At 50.8% G+C, this 14,479-nt stretch overlaps 1 long non-coding RNA gene across 1 annotated transcript; it reads left to right on the top strand.

Moving 5' to 3' along the window:
- The first annotated feature begins 736 nt into the window (after positions 1–736).
- On the top strand, positions 737–9,113 carry LOC110741294. Its single transcript, XR_002517257.1, has 2 exons — positions 737–813; positions 7,178–9,113. It is a non-coding gene; the product is annotated as an uncharacterized LOC110741294 (long non-coding RNA).
- The last annotated feature ends 5,366 nt before the right edge of the window (positions 9,114–14,479 follow it).

Raw genomic sequence — 14,479 nt, 5'->3', positions numbered from 1 at the left:
GTGCTAATAATAAGCTGCACCCCCTCTAAATCCCACAATGCTATGAGGATGCCATGGGGGCTAGGTGAGCTTGGCCACTTGCTCAGCCTCATAGAGAACCCGATTAGCACCTGCACTGTTTTACAGATGAGTTAAATGAGCTCCGGGAGGTGAAGAACCGTGTCCCAGCCACACTGCTGGTAAGCGGTTGAGAGGTGAGATTCCAAAACCGAATTCTTTCCAGCAGATCCCCGACTTCTCCAAACACTCCAGCTTCTTTGCAGCGCTTACACTTCGGGATCTGTCCAGAAGGAAGCTCGGGCTCAGGCTGGAGAACACGCCAGGGCTTCCTAAAAAGGGCGAGCAGGACTAGGAGTTCGCGCCACTCCGGGCGCGGTTAGGAGGTGCTGCTAGGCCGGGTTGGAGCAGGCAGGTGTTCCGCAGGATCGAGACCCGCCCCGGCAGCACCCCCGGCCCCCTCCCCAGGTCGCCAGCTCCATGTATGCAAATCGCTGCTTTGCATGGGCCCGGGGCCAGGCACGGGGCTCCTGCCAGGGGGCGTGGCCGGCGGCCCCCGCCCCGCGCCGCGTGCTCACCTGGGGAGTGTGGCAATCCTGGCGGCGCCGAGTGTTGCCCGGGCCGGAGCAGCGGAGCGCGCGACAGTGGCGGCGACGGCTCCGGCAGCGGCTCCCGCGGTGGCGGCGGCCGGGGGCTGGAGGAAGGAGACCCTGGCTTCGCAGGGGGCCCGGCTGGGGCAGTCGCGAGGGACCTGGGGGGGCGCTGGCTTTGGCCCCGCCTGGGGCAGGATGGTGAATCTGGAGTCCATGCACACAGGTGAGGGGCGGAGGGAATGAGCTCTGACAGGTGTCACTGCGTGTGGGCAGAGGTGAAGGAGAGGGACAGCGTTCTGGTCGGGGAGGGGGGCTTGTTTCCCAGCGGCCAGGAGAGGGCGGTGTGGATAGCGGGTTGTCCTGGGGTGGGCGCCGGTCAGTGTTTGCGGACTAAAGGGAGGGGATCTGGGATAAGAAACCCTGGAAAAGAAAAAGGGTGGGGGCTGGTGGAGGGCGGGAGGGCTTCGAAGCCCCCGGTCTGGGGAGTGGCAGTTGTGTGGGACGTCGGTGTGCTGAACTGTCATAGTCTCAGGAGGTTGCAGGGATGGGTGGTTCACTCACTCAGTCAGGGGTGTGGACCTGGGAGTGCATAAGTGAGGGAAATGTGTATGTCCACATGCCGGGTGCTGGTGTCCGGGCATATGTGTGAAATTGAGGCAAAGCGGACATTTATGTGGTTGGGGGGCTTAGGAGAAGTGGGTGAGGTAGGGCAATTACAGAGGTGCCCCTGGGGCAGGGGCCATACCCCATGTGTTTGAGAGGGGATGGTGACAGACACATCCTCTAGGTTCCATGTCCCATGCCTTCCTTCCCTAAGGGGTGGAAATCTAGGAGATGCAAATACTTTGCCGGGAGTGAGGCTTCCCTGCATGAATGAATGAGAGGTGGGCATGGAGTGAACCCAGCCGCTCCATTCACCTTGCTGTTCCTCCTTCCACAGCTGGGCTAAGGCAGGAGCTGCCAGGCAGCCAGGTTGGGCTTGGCTTGGGACTTGGAGTTAGGGTGGGCCTTCTGGAGGTCACAGGGCCTGAGCAAAGAACAGGTGAAGAAAGCAGTACCTGACCCGGCCATTTCTAACCTAGCAACTTACTGTCAAAGTGGACAGGACCCAGTGATCTTTCTTTAGGATTTGGGGGCTGTTGATGGAAATATTGTTACCTGGTCTTCTTTCTGGCAGAGTAGAGAGGAGGCAATTCTCCAGACCCACCCCAAGAAGCAGAGCAGGTCTGAGGCCTCCCTAGCCTGAAAACAAGCATCAGTGAGTGCCTGGAGGGAGGAACCTTGAGTGCCCAGTTCCCCAGATGCTGTTTCCTGGCAGGGCTGAGTGAGAGGCAGGCTGGCAGTGAGATGTTGGCGCTGAGTGGCTCCCCAGGACGTGCCAGAAGGGCTAGGTGAGGCGGAAGAAACCATCCAACTGGGTGTCATCCAGAGTCTGAGGAAAATCTGTTTCTAAACTGGGCATACCTTGGGCAGGTCCCGGGTAGGTGCTCTCCCCTTCACTTCCCGCAGAGAAGGCCAGGGTTTGAATGGGAGCAAGGCTCTTCAGAAAGGTGGGCTTAGCAGTGGATGGGAGGTTTTTTAGCATCAAGATCACAGACTTCCTGGGGGTTTTCCACCTCCTTGTCTACTGGAGGCTCCCATTCTGCAGAAGTGGGGGGTGGGGTGGGACAGTTGGGACCCAGCAGGGAGGCAGCCCAGGGCCTCAGAGGATATAGCAGAGAGCAGAGAGCACCAGAGGATGAGGTGGAGAGAGGGCCAAGCCCCCTATGCCTTCCCGGGGGTGAGCTCCTGGCTGATGCTTCTCAGAAGCCCAGACACCTTCTCCACCCTGTCCCTGTGAGCAGGGATTCCCAACACATGGGGGGACTGAGCTCAACCCCAGGTGTGGCGACTCCTCAAGGCAGGGTGTCCACAGAACTGGGGTAGATTCCCCAATTCATCTCTCTCCATTTGCCTGTTCCCTCCCCAGCCCACTCCCCGCTCAGGGCTACCTGGCCTCCCTGTGCAGTTTCCGGGTCTTGGCCCCTCTGTAGTGTCTGAGGGTTCCCCTTCAGTGGCACCTCCAGAGGTCTCTGAGTTTGGGACTTTCTGTCCCCTCTCTCTGACTGGGTCTCTATTGGGCAGCTCACTTTGATGGGTCCTCCTGGTGGCCTTTATGGTTCAAGATCTTCTTTGTAGGGTCTTGCAGTGCGCACCCTGCTGTGGGGTCTGTGAAGGAGGATCACTCTTCCATCTATGGAATATCTCATTATGGGTCCCTCTCTAGGGTCCCTTAGTCCAAGATCCTCTTTGGGAACTGTGGTCTCTTTTGAGTCCCGTTTTCCCCCGCCACAGTAATCCTATATCCTACTGACCTTGATTCCCAGCGCTTCCCCTGTGAATTCCCGGGGCTGGGCCCTTGGGGTCTCCTCCTTAATTGATTTACTGGAGGAGTTTGGATGGGGGAAGGAGGAGGAACAGGAGCACACAAACTAGAGCATAGGCTTGCTCCCAGGTCCCCCACTCTAAAGGCTCCACTCGCACTGGGGCCAGCCAAGTCAACCCCATTGTCTTGCTCTGATAACCTGGGTACGAGCCATGATTCAGGTCTGTCTGGAGCCTTCGCACCTTGTACTTTATAGAACATCTCTCACCTGGAAGCACAAAGACCTGAGCAGGCAGAAGGTCACAAGACACAGGGGCTCTGAGGCAAGGAAGGGCTCCCTGCTCCCTGACTAAAAACAGGCAGAGAAGTAGGCCAGAGGCGGCCAGCTAGGGAGGCAGATAAGAGACAAAGGAAAACAGTGGGAAGCCAGCTGGCGGGGGCACACCTGCTTTGCCCCAGGTGTCTCTTTCTCTGCCTTTCTCCTCACTGTGAGCTGTTCCCCACCAAGGTTGGGAAAGAGGGGCTGAGTCTCACAGACGGGTGCCAGTTGGAGCTCAGGAATAGCATTTGGGTTGGAAGGCCTGATGGTGGGACTGAGAAGAAGTGAGAGAAGTCTCCTCTGGTGGAGAGTTGGAGCCTTGGCTGGCTCAGAAGTGGGGCTGGTGGGTCCTTTGAAGTCTCCCGGTGGAAGCGCCACCATCAGCAGGTATGTGAGGGAGGAGCCAGAGGGAGCTCCCGTCCTTCTAAGAACATGAAGATGGATGCTAGGAGAGAGGTGGCTTCTGCTTTCCCAGAGTAGCCTGGTCCCAGGAGGTCCAGGACCCTCAGCCTGCAGCCTGGGGGGAAGGCTGCCTCTCGAGCTTTCCTCCCGGGGTTCACAGGAGGGGCCGCTCCTGGACAAGCCAAGACTAACTTCAGGGTGTGATGGTGCTGAGTGGGGCAGGTGAGGGTCTGCAGCTGGTGTCTGGGCTCTTACACAGAGCAGCTGAGCCTCCCCAGGGAAGGGAGTGATGGCAAGGAGCCTACTCAGTCTCTGGCTGAGATAACACAGAGGAGCCTGGCCCCACCCCACACCTCTCTCACTCACCACTGGCAAGTGCTGTCCGACAGGTGAAGGGTTACAGCGTCTCAGGGAGTTTCGGTGTTGGCCCATTTTTAGGCTGAGACCCAAAAGCTCGTCCCACCCATCAGCCTGAGCCTCCTACCCAACAGGAACAGGTTCTCAGTGTCTTAGCATCCTATGGGACTCAAGAAGAGGCTTGACAGGTCATCTCACCCTGCCCCTCCAATCCTGAAGTGCCACCTTGTTGCTCCCATAATGAATACATCAGATGAGTAGACATCATGGCAGATGAGGAGGGGAGGGGGTTGATGCCTTTAAAAGTTATTTTTTAGGCATGATTAAGACTAAAGTTTAGGCTAACTTAAAGCATGAATGAGAGCTTCTGTGTGTATTTGATGAAGGTGATGTGGAGAATGGGTGTTGGAGGAGAATTTGGGTTCTAGGCATAAGATTACAGTTTAGATGGCCGGGCGCGGTGGCTCAAGCCTGTAATCCTAGCACTTTGGGAGGCCGAGACGGGCGGATCACGAGGTCAGGAGATCGAGACCATCCTGGCTAACAAGGTGAAACCCCGTCTCTACTAAAAAAATACAAAAAACTAGCCGGGCGAAGTGGCGGGCGCCTGTGGTCCCAGCTACTCGGGAGGCTGAGGCAGGAGAATGGCGTGAACCTGGGAGGCGGAGCTTGCAGTGAGCTGAGATCCGGCCACCGCACTCCAGCCTGGGCGACAGAGCCAGACTCAGTCTCAAAAAAAAAAAGGATTACAGTTTAGCTAAAGAATTACCTTCTTAAATGTCAGGAGTTTGAAATCAGTTGATTCAGAGACTCTGGTCATCCTCCCAGCATCACTGCCTCTTAACTTTTTCCTATCCTCATGAACACTTTTTCTATGAAGTTACAATTTGGAGAATCCTAATGGTTTCCCAGATAAAGGACAAATTACAATGGTGGCTGAGACAGAAAACCAAAGCTATTCCTTGTAATGGGGCAAGGGATTAATGGAGGGGCATGAGAAGAAGGCAGGAAGGGAAGGGGACTAGCACCTAAGCCTACATGTCTGTTTAATTAGTTCATTTGTTAGGTGCTTACTTTGTGCCTGAACTCTTTCCCTGGCAGTTTTCATTCAGTATTTCATTTAATCCTCACAAAAACCCTGGGAAGTGTGTATTCTCATTTTCAGGTGAGAAAATTCACATTCGAATATGTGGTTAGGGTCCCCCAGCTAGTTAGTGATAGCACTGAGATTAATCCAGGTTTGTCTGATGCCAAATCCCATACCCTGAATCCTGGTGCTGATGAAGCAAATTGAAACCACCAGTCGGGGGAACTTCCTCTGCACCTTTCCAGCAGTCTCTGACTCAGGGCCACTTCTCAGCACTGTTGAAGAACCCTCACGGTGAAGTATGAGCTGAGCAGATCTGCGTTAGGCAATGCCTAGCTCCAGGTGGATAGTACTTAATGGGTGGGACAGGGGAGCCCATTTCTCCATTGGAACAGAAGGCCAGTGGCAGCAGAAGCCCTTTGCAAACGTCTGGGTGGTCCACAGTAGTTATTCTGCATATTCATGCGTGGCAAACTATACAGAGAGTTTGAGACTGCAGCAGGGCAGATCGAGGTGAGGCTCAAGAAATGCCTCCCTAAACGCCATGCACTAGGAGGTGGCGGGGTGGGGTAAGGTGGCAGGTCTTCCTTAGAGCTCTGTGACTGACCACAGAGTGCAGTGTAGATTGTCTGGGGAGGGTTCCATGGAGCTCTGAGTGTTTACCTTGGAGTCTTCCCTCAATTTGGCTGGTCTTGAAAAATTCCTTAAACCACAGTGACTCCTTACTTTCTCCCCTACTTCTGGGGTATTCTAGGCTCTAAATCTTTGGATCCCCCATCTCTGGCTTGTTTTGGCATTGAAACTGCCACACTCCGGAGGTGGTGTACACCTCGGCCGGAGCCACACACATTATTCCTCACACACACAAAAAAGAAAAAGTAGGTTTTCTCCCCTCTTTCCCTGGGGCACAGGTCTACCCTTTTTCCTCATCCTGATCATCTCCAGACCTGGGCATCCAGACTGCCAACTGCCTGATTACCTGATGCAAATTAAGACAGCCTGCTTGACTGGGATTGGCTGAGGAGCCAAGTATGCAAATTGGCTCACCAAGACTTTATCTGGTTCGAAAGAGTTAAAGTGCTGCCCCAGAGAAGGGGGAGGGCGGGGGTCAACATGATTTGAATAAAATATTCTTCTGTCTTTAAGGCTTCAGTCTTTGGGTGGTTTAATAAGGAGAGGAGCAGAGAGAGAGTGAGTTGGTTCAAAGTTGCCTCTTTTCTTCCCCCTGCTAACCCCAAGAGGAGACTTAGGGGCCTCCCACATAGGTGGTGGCAGCTGTCTGTTAAGGGTAAATGTTTAATTTATTGAAATGAAGCAGGGCAGAGATGCTGGACCAGCAGGACTCAGGGACTGAGCCAGGGGCTTGGTGTAGGTGTTCTCTTTCTGTGGGGCACTGACCCGCTGCCATCCCTTTCTCACTGAGCCAGTTGAAGGAGTAGGAGAGAAGGTAAGGATCCCCAAAAGACAGGGTCTCCAAGGAGAACAGCACAGGAGCTAGGGCTTGATCCCCAGACAGTGGGCTGACCTCTGAGACCAGAGAACCCAGGCAGGACCTGGGAAGAAAGGTGAGAAGGGCGAACCTTGGTTTAAGGGCACTCTTACCTTCCAGGATGGGGTTATTAAGGGAAACAGCTGGGGAGGCAGGCGGGGAGGGATAATTCTTTCACTATTTAAAAATAAAATAAATTCCTCAGATCCCAAAGGAAACGAGTGTTGGAAATGGGAAGTGTCCCCTCCACCCCCTTGTTAAATTTTTACCAACTGAGTCCTGGTGATAGAAGCAAGTGGCCATGAATGCTGCAAAAGGTGAGAGACCCTGCAGTGGCACCGGGGAGAGGGGAAGAGAAAGGCAAGGAGAGGAGGCGAGCATGGGAGGAGGGGATCCGTGCCCCCAAGCTTATGAATATTCTAATGGTTGTATGTTCGGGAATCAGGAATTTGAAAGTCTGATGGTTGTTGTAATTACACATTCATCTTTGCTATTTAGTTAAAGCCACATATGTCATAGCAAGAAAAATTGTGACCTGTTATTAAAATCAGTTGTGTTTTCCCTGCAGATATCAAGATGAGTGGGGATGTAGCTGATTCCACGGATGCTCGCAACACTCTCAGCCAGGTGGAGCCAGGTAAGGTCTTCTCTTCTAGGGGATGGAGCAGGAATGCAGGGGGTGGGGGGAAGAGAGTTGTTGGGAATTGTTGAACAACTGGTATCTCTTCTCGCTTGGTCTTTCAGCCAACCAGACCCTAAAGCTAGGTCTTAGGAACTAAGTGAATTCCCTGAGGACATGGGATATGATTCTGGAGCCTTTGAACAGTAGATATTGGTCCTCAGTGGAACAAAACCTCTGGAACTAGGCTAGGAAGAGACCAGATACTTTAAAACAGAACAAAACCAAAAAGGTGCGGGAGCAGCTGTGTTCCCAACTGCTGTGACTGGCAGAGGCAGAACTTGTCTTTCTTAGATGGGAACCAGGGCCTTTTAGCCCCAGATACCTCGATAGTGCTCCTTAAGGCACTAACCAAAGAGGCCTGTGTACAAATGTTTCTCTTGCAAATAATGTGCATGTGGGTGGCAAATAGGCTCAGAGAGGAAGACTTGGTGCCTGGAGATGACTTTGCTTTGTAAAGAAGAGAAAGGATGTCAGTAGTCCCAGCTAGTCAGCAGGCCAAGGTGAGAGGATTCCTTGAGCCTAGGAGTTTGAGGCTGGACCATGTCAAAAAAGGGTGAGAGGAACAAAGAAGAATTAAAAAAGAAAGTTTCATAGCTCTCTGTTTTTACCTCCATAGTCCAAGCCTTGCTTTGAAAGCTCCATATAATTAAAAAGAACTTAAAGATGAGTATAAATTGTAACACCACCAAATAACTTTAATAGCATTCCAACCAGACCTCAATTAGTCTTTCATCTGGATCATTAGAGACATAGAAATTAGAAGTGGAAGAGAATCAATGTCCCCCAGAGCTAAAATCTTTTTCAAATCTTTTAGAGCAGTCTAGTTCCATTCTTGAAGCTATGAGATTCTTGTCAGGGACAAGATAATTGGGGGTCTTGGTGGGGAGGGCATCCACAGTATGCATTTGCCATAAACTTTTCTGCTTCCCAGTTTAATACTGAAACAGTGTTTCCTTGCACAGGTAGCAATACACATCAAACTACAATCTTTCTAGTTTGCTGTGCATATGTACAGAGGCAGCTAGACCAAGGAGAATGTGGGCCGGTCACACTTATGTTTCAATTGATTATTTAGCAGAGTATCTTTTACTAAGGGTCTGTGGAGAGGGGCACCTGTTCTTCCCAGTTGAGAAGAAGATTCCCTTTTATCTCAAATACCTGAGCAAGACTTTAAACTTAGTTCAGCTACAGAGTGATAGACACAGTCCCCACACTGACACCCTTCCCTAGAGAAAAATCAGCCCAGGAGCCGTGATCCAGAGAAGCTGGATTGCCCTTTTCTGGAAGCAGGCTGACTGGAGCCAACTCTGTTTACCTGGGGCCCATTGCCCAGGTGTGTGGGGACACAGCTAAGGGAGTGTCCGCATGGGAAGAAGACCACACCTAACCAACTTGCGCTGGTGTTCTGTTACTGTGACCAAGTCAGGGTAATAGTGTTAGGAGTGAGAATGAGCCACACAGAGCCCTGAAAGAGGAGCCAGGAAAGGGAGGGAGTTCAGATCCTGTTGGGGCTTAGGAGGGTTAGTGTGTTACGGTCAATCTGAACAAATTCTGACTTCCTATCTGGGAGCTATATATAAAGTAGGTTAAGAGAGAAAGAATCCAGACGTCGGCTAAGACCTTCAGAATCTGTCTCTTATCCAGGGATACCGCCAATTCAATATATGACCTTAGACCAGCCACTTTGCCTCCCTAGGAGGTAGGAACGGATGACCTTTGAAGAGTATGGATCTAGAATCAAACAGACCTGGGATAAAATTTGCAGCTCCACTGCTTACTGGCTGCATGACCTGAAAATTTATCCTTGTCCTTTTTGTAAAGGGGGAAAATTAATGCCCAACTTAGAGAGTGGGTTGAGAGTTATTTGAGATGGTGTCTCAATTCCTTAGAACAGTGCTTGGCACATGGCAGCTGTGACCGTCATTAAGATTCTGGAATATACAGATGGGCTTCGCTGCTGAGTACTTCTGGCTCATTCCCCGCTTTACTCAGGCCAGTGCGTCAGCCCGGAAGGTTGGTTTGCTCCCTTCACCATTTAGGAAAGGATTCTGCACAGGTGCCTGTTCAGCTCCAAGGAGCCCGTGATGTCTGGAACTTTACCACCACCAGCAGATCTTTCACTTCAGGGCTACTGGCTGGTAGCATCAATACTTAGGTGATCTTCAAATTACTGCATGTGTTTAAGGGCAAGAAGAAAGAGGTGGCTAATTAAAGTAACCAAACTTCCTGGAAAGTCGTTCTGACTCATTTTTTTTACAGAAGAAAGCTTATTATGAGTCACAATGGTTACCAACCTGGTTTAATGGCTTCCTTTGGATTTTAAAAGGCAGATTCACCTTCTTAGTAGTGCATGAATTAAGGGGTGGTTTGTCTCTGGGTTTTAAAGGAACTATAAACAAAGGTGAGTTAGAAAGCCCCGGCTCCCTGAAAGCACCCCCTTTGCTGTGTGAAATCCCCAAGGGGTCCTGGGGGTAGGAACTGGGAAAGGGAGGTAAATTTCCCCATCTGCACTGGTCAGGAATGCCCAGGAGAGCATTCTCAGGGCCAGACACAGACCTCCTTGGCTGGTGGAGACCTGGCCGGGTGGCACATCTTTTCCTTTCTTTGGCCTGTGAGGAAGCCGAGGCATAGATGAAGAATAAGCTGCCCGAGAGCTCAGAATGTCTTTGCAGCAGCACAAGGGACCAGCCAAAGCTCAGAGTCCCTGTTCGGCACTCTTTCCTCTTTCTAGATTTCTGAACTATCAGCTTTTCTGTCCTTCCTACCTATTGCTTCCTTAACTGTTGTTACTTTTCCTCCGCTTCCTTTTTTGAGACAGTTTCTCCCTCTGTCGCCCAGGCTGGAGTGCAGTGGTACAGTCATGGCCACTGCAGCCTCGAACTCCTGGCTCAAGGGATTCTCCTGCCTCTGCCTCCCAAGTAGCTGGGACTACAGGCATGAGCCACCGCGCTGGGACTTTTCTCCACTCTTGAGGCTGACAACAATTTTTTTCTGTTCTCAATTAGGTGGTTGATGAGAATACAGCCTTACCCACATTTCAAAAGCCCCCCGGTCTGTAACTGACAACCCCCAAGTACAGATGTGGCTAACCCTGTGACTTTTGACCATGCTGGTCACATCATTGCCTCAATCATAAAGGAGGAAAGAACAGAGGGTCAGGAAGAAGGAGGGAGACCATAACATTCACAGAGCCTCCTCCCACAGCAGGCACATGTAGGCAACTTTATTTACAGCATCTTGTTTAATTCTTACAATAAGGCTATGAGATAGAGACATGATTAACCCCATTTTCAGTGATGAGGAAACCATAGCTCAGAGTGAGAAACTAACTTACCCAATATCACACACCTTATAGCCAGAAATCAAACTTGGCCTTGTCTGACTCTATCAGACTCTTATCCTGGGTCTGCCATTAGCTCCCTGCATATTATCTTGGCAAGCTTTTCCCCACATGGAACTTTATTTTCCTCCCCACAGAGTCGGGGTTTGGACTAGATAATCTCTAAGGGCTGAATTTTAAAGGATGTGTGCACAGTTCTGCTTTTCACAATTCTTTCCATCGGTTTCCAGATCTTGCATTTTTGTGCAGGTTTCCTCAGCTCTGAGCTCTCTCTCTCTCCATCCTTTTTTCTGGTTTCTCCCCATTCCTTTCTTTCCAGCTTCCCTTTCAGTCTTTTCTCCTCTGACACCCACAGCTGTCTTCTCTGTTTGGGCTCTGATCCTCTTCTCTGACTTAGCTTGTAGTTGTATAACCGATATCTTTGGAGGATGACCTGGTGGCAGATCCTGGGCTTAGATGAAGAGCACCCCTGTCCTCAAGGAGTTGTCCTTCTAGTGCAGGAATTCATGACTGCCTGGATAACAGTGACAACATATGTCTGTAAGGGTGTTCTCAAATACTTCATGCATTTGGCCTTTACAACAACTCTATGAGAGTAAGTACTATTAGCCCACTTCACAGATGGAGAAATGAAGGCTGGTGATGAGAAAGAACCTTAGCTACTTTTCCCAAGCTCCCATACCTAGAGAATGACAGAACTAAGCCTGAGTCTTTCTAGTGACTTTCTACCTAAAGATGGTGGTAGGAAGACTGGGAGTCAATGTGGAGAACCAGGGACAGAGGACATAAGACAATGGTAACTGTCCGGGCGTGGTGGCTCATCACTTGAGGTCAGGAGTTCAAGACCAGCCTGGTCAACATGGTGAAATCCCATCTCTACTAAAAATACACAAATTAGCCAGGCGTGATGGTACGTGCCTGTAATCCAAGCTACTCGGGAGGCTGAGGCAGGAGAATCACTTGAATGCAGGAGGTGGAGGTTGCAGTGAGCCGAGATGGCACTGCTGCACTCCAGCCTGGGCGACAGAGCGAGAGTTGGTCTCAAAAAAAAAAAAAGACAAGACAATGGTAGCAAAATTATGGAGGATGGCACAGAGGGGCCAGAGGGGAGCCAAGTTCCCCACAGATAGACTAAACTAGTCCAAGGAGCCGCAGTTCCCACCCACCCCCAACTCCCCACCCCCATATCCCTTAGGCTCAGTTGTCATTTGGCAGGGGTAGGGCCAGGGGCAGGGGGTGGGGCTTCAAGCCCAGATGACTATAGAGCAAGTGCCTTGGCACCTTTGCTCTGCTTAGAGATCTGTGAAGGAAAGACTCCAAGAGGGAAGCCCAGGGGGGAAAGGGGGAAGCTAGAGATGAGGGAGGGGACTGGGCTTTGTCAGCCCTTCCTGTTGCCCTTCCTCCCTGGCCTCCACTGTCTTGTCTAGGAGGAGGAATGACTAACATCAGCCCCACCCTGCAGCAGGACCTCAGAGGCGAGTCAGCTCTCTGGGGACCCTTTGCAGAAAGTCTCCCCACCTAACCCTGGCGATTTTCCGCATGGCTTTCAGAAGGCACGGACATGATTTTAGAGGGAAGCACAACTGAGGCACAGGAGGGTAGTGATTCTCATAAGGTCCCAAAGAAAGAATGAGACCCTGCTGCCTCCCCAAGAAAACAAGCTGGAAATGGCAACTGAGAGGTGAGGTTCCAGGTAGGAATGGGCAGAAGACTTTTAGGGGTGAGTGTGATTTTTCAGTCCAAATATTAATAAAACTATTCTTAAAATGGCAGAGAGGACAGGAGAAATCTAGGAAGTACTTGACAACCATTTTTATTTATTTTATTATTTCAGGACAGGGTCTCGGCCAGGCGCAGTGGCTCACACCTGTAATCCCAGCATTTTGGGAGGCCGAGGCGGGTGGATCATGAGGTCAGGACTTCAAGATCAGCCTGGCCAAGATGGTGAAACCCTGTCTCCACTAAAAATACAAAAAATTAGCCAGATGTGGTGGTGGACACCTGAAATCCCAGCTACTCAGGGGACTGAGGCAGGAGAATTGTTTGAACCCAAGAGGCGGAAGTTGCAGTGAGCCGAGATCGCGCCACTATACTCCAGCCTGGGAGACAGAGCAAAACTCTGTTTCAAAAAAAAAAAAAAAAAAAGACAGGGTCTCACTCTGTCACCTACACTAGAGTATGGTAGGGTGATCACAGCTCCCCACAACCTTGAACTCCTATGCTCAAGTGATCCTCCTGTCTCAGCCTCTGGAGTAACTGGGACTACAGGTGTGCACCACTATGCCTAATTTTTAAAAATTATCTCTTTGTAGAGCCGGGATCTTGCTATGTTGCCCAAGCTGGTCTCGAACTCCTGGCCTGAAGCAATCCTCCCACCATGGCCTCCCAAAATTCTGAGATTACATGTGTGAGCCACCATGTCCAGCTGACAATCATCTCTAGATGAAGCACATGTGTGAGCATGTGTGCATGCGTGCACACACACACACACATACACACACACTCCCTCCCTTTTTATGATTAAATGACAGAGCAAGTCTGAACTGTATTTGTGTGATGGTGTATAATTTTCAAAGTCCATCATTAAGTCCTGCATGCACTTGTGCCCAGGACTTGAATTTCCTCATCGTAATAGAAGGAGATGGGTAGTGCAGGAATAAAATGAAGCGGTGGGCTAGGTGGCCTCTAGGGTCTGCACCTCTGTCTGTACTGGTTCCATCCCTCACCTCTCTGGAAGAGAGGAATGAAACCATAGCCCCCCAGACATTGAGGGGGTCCTGATATTCCTGCTTTGAATTCCTGAGAGGACATCTTGTCCATGTCTCTCTCTTCTTTTGGAGATATTTCAAACCCATCCCTCGAAAATGAGAGAAGCTACTTTCTTAGAGACTTATTTTTTGTCTATTTTATATCTCTAAGACAACCAATCTCACATTTTCTCTTGGCTGCCTTTTCTTTTTTCTTTCTTTTTTTTTTTTTTTTTTTTTGACAGAGTCTTGCTCTGTTGCCCAGGCTGGAGTGCAGTGGCATGATCTCAGCTCACTGCAACCTCTGCCTCCCGGGTTCAAGTAATTCTCCTGCCTCAGCCTCCTGAGTAGCTGAGATTATAGGTGTGTGCCACATGCCCAGCTAATTTTTTGTATTTTTAGTAGAGACAGGGTTTCATCATTTTGGCCAGGCTGGTCTTGAACTCCTGACCTCGTGATCCATCCTCCTTGGCCTCCCAAAGTGCTGGGATTATAGGCGTGAGCCACTGCGCCTGGCCTTGGCTGCCTATTCCTACAGGATGCCATCCTCAGTGCCTGGAAGTCCTTTCTTATCTCTCACCTAAGACCCTCATGCTGCTGCATAAGCCCATACCTCTTGTTCTGCCTTTTTTAGTTTTTATTTTTATTTTTTTGAGATGGAGTCTTGCTTTGTTGCCCGGGCTGGAGTACAATGGCACAATCTCGGCTCACTGCAACCTCCGCCTCCCAGGTTTAAGTGATTCTCCTGCCTCAGCCTCCTCAGTAGCTGGGATTACAGGCGCCCACCACTACACCCGGCTAGTTTTTGTATTTTTAGTAGAGATGGGGTTTCACCATGTTGGCCAGGCTGGTCTCAAACTCCTAACCTCAAGTGATCCACCCGCATCGGCCTCCCAAAGTGCTGGGATTACAGGAATGAGCCTCCGCACCCGGCCTTGTTCTGCCCTTCTCAGAGTGGCTACCACCCCACCTTGTTTCTCCTTTCTGTGACAGGGAAATTAGTAGGTACTGATTCACCATTCAGCCTTAGACTGTGGCTCCATGTGCCAGAGATAGCAGGAGAACAGCCTGTGGTGCCAGGAGTTGCTTCTCTTCCTCCAG

This window comes from Papio anubis, chromosome 12, assembly GCF_008728515.1.
Source record: "Papio anubis isolate 15944 chromosome 12, Panubis1.0, whole genome shotgun sequence".
Classification (NCBI taxonomy): Eukaryota; Metazoa; Chordata; class Mammalia; order Primates; family Cercopithecidae; genus Papio; species Papio anubis.
Note: the sequence above shows the minus strand (reverse complement) of the source record. Positions and strands in the feature narration are given on the sequence as shown.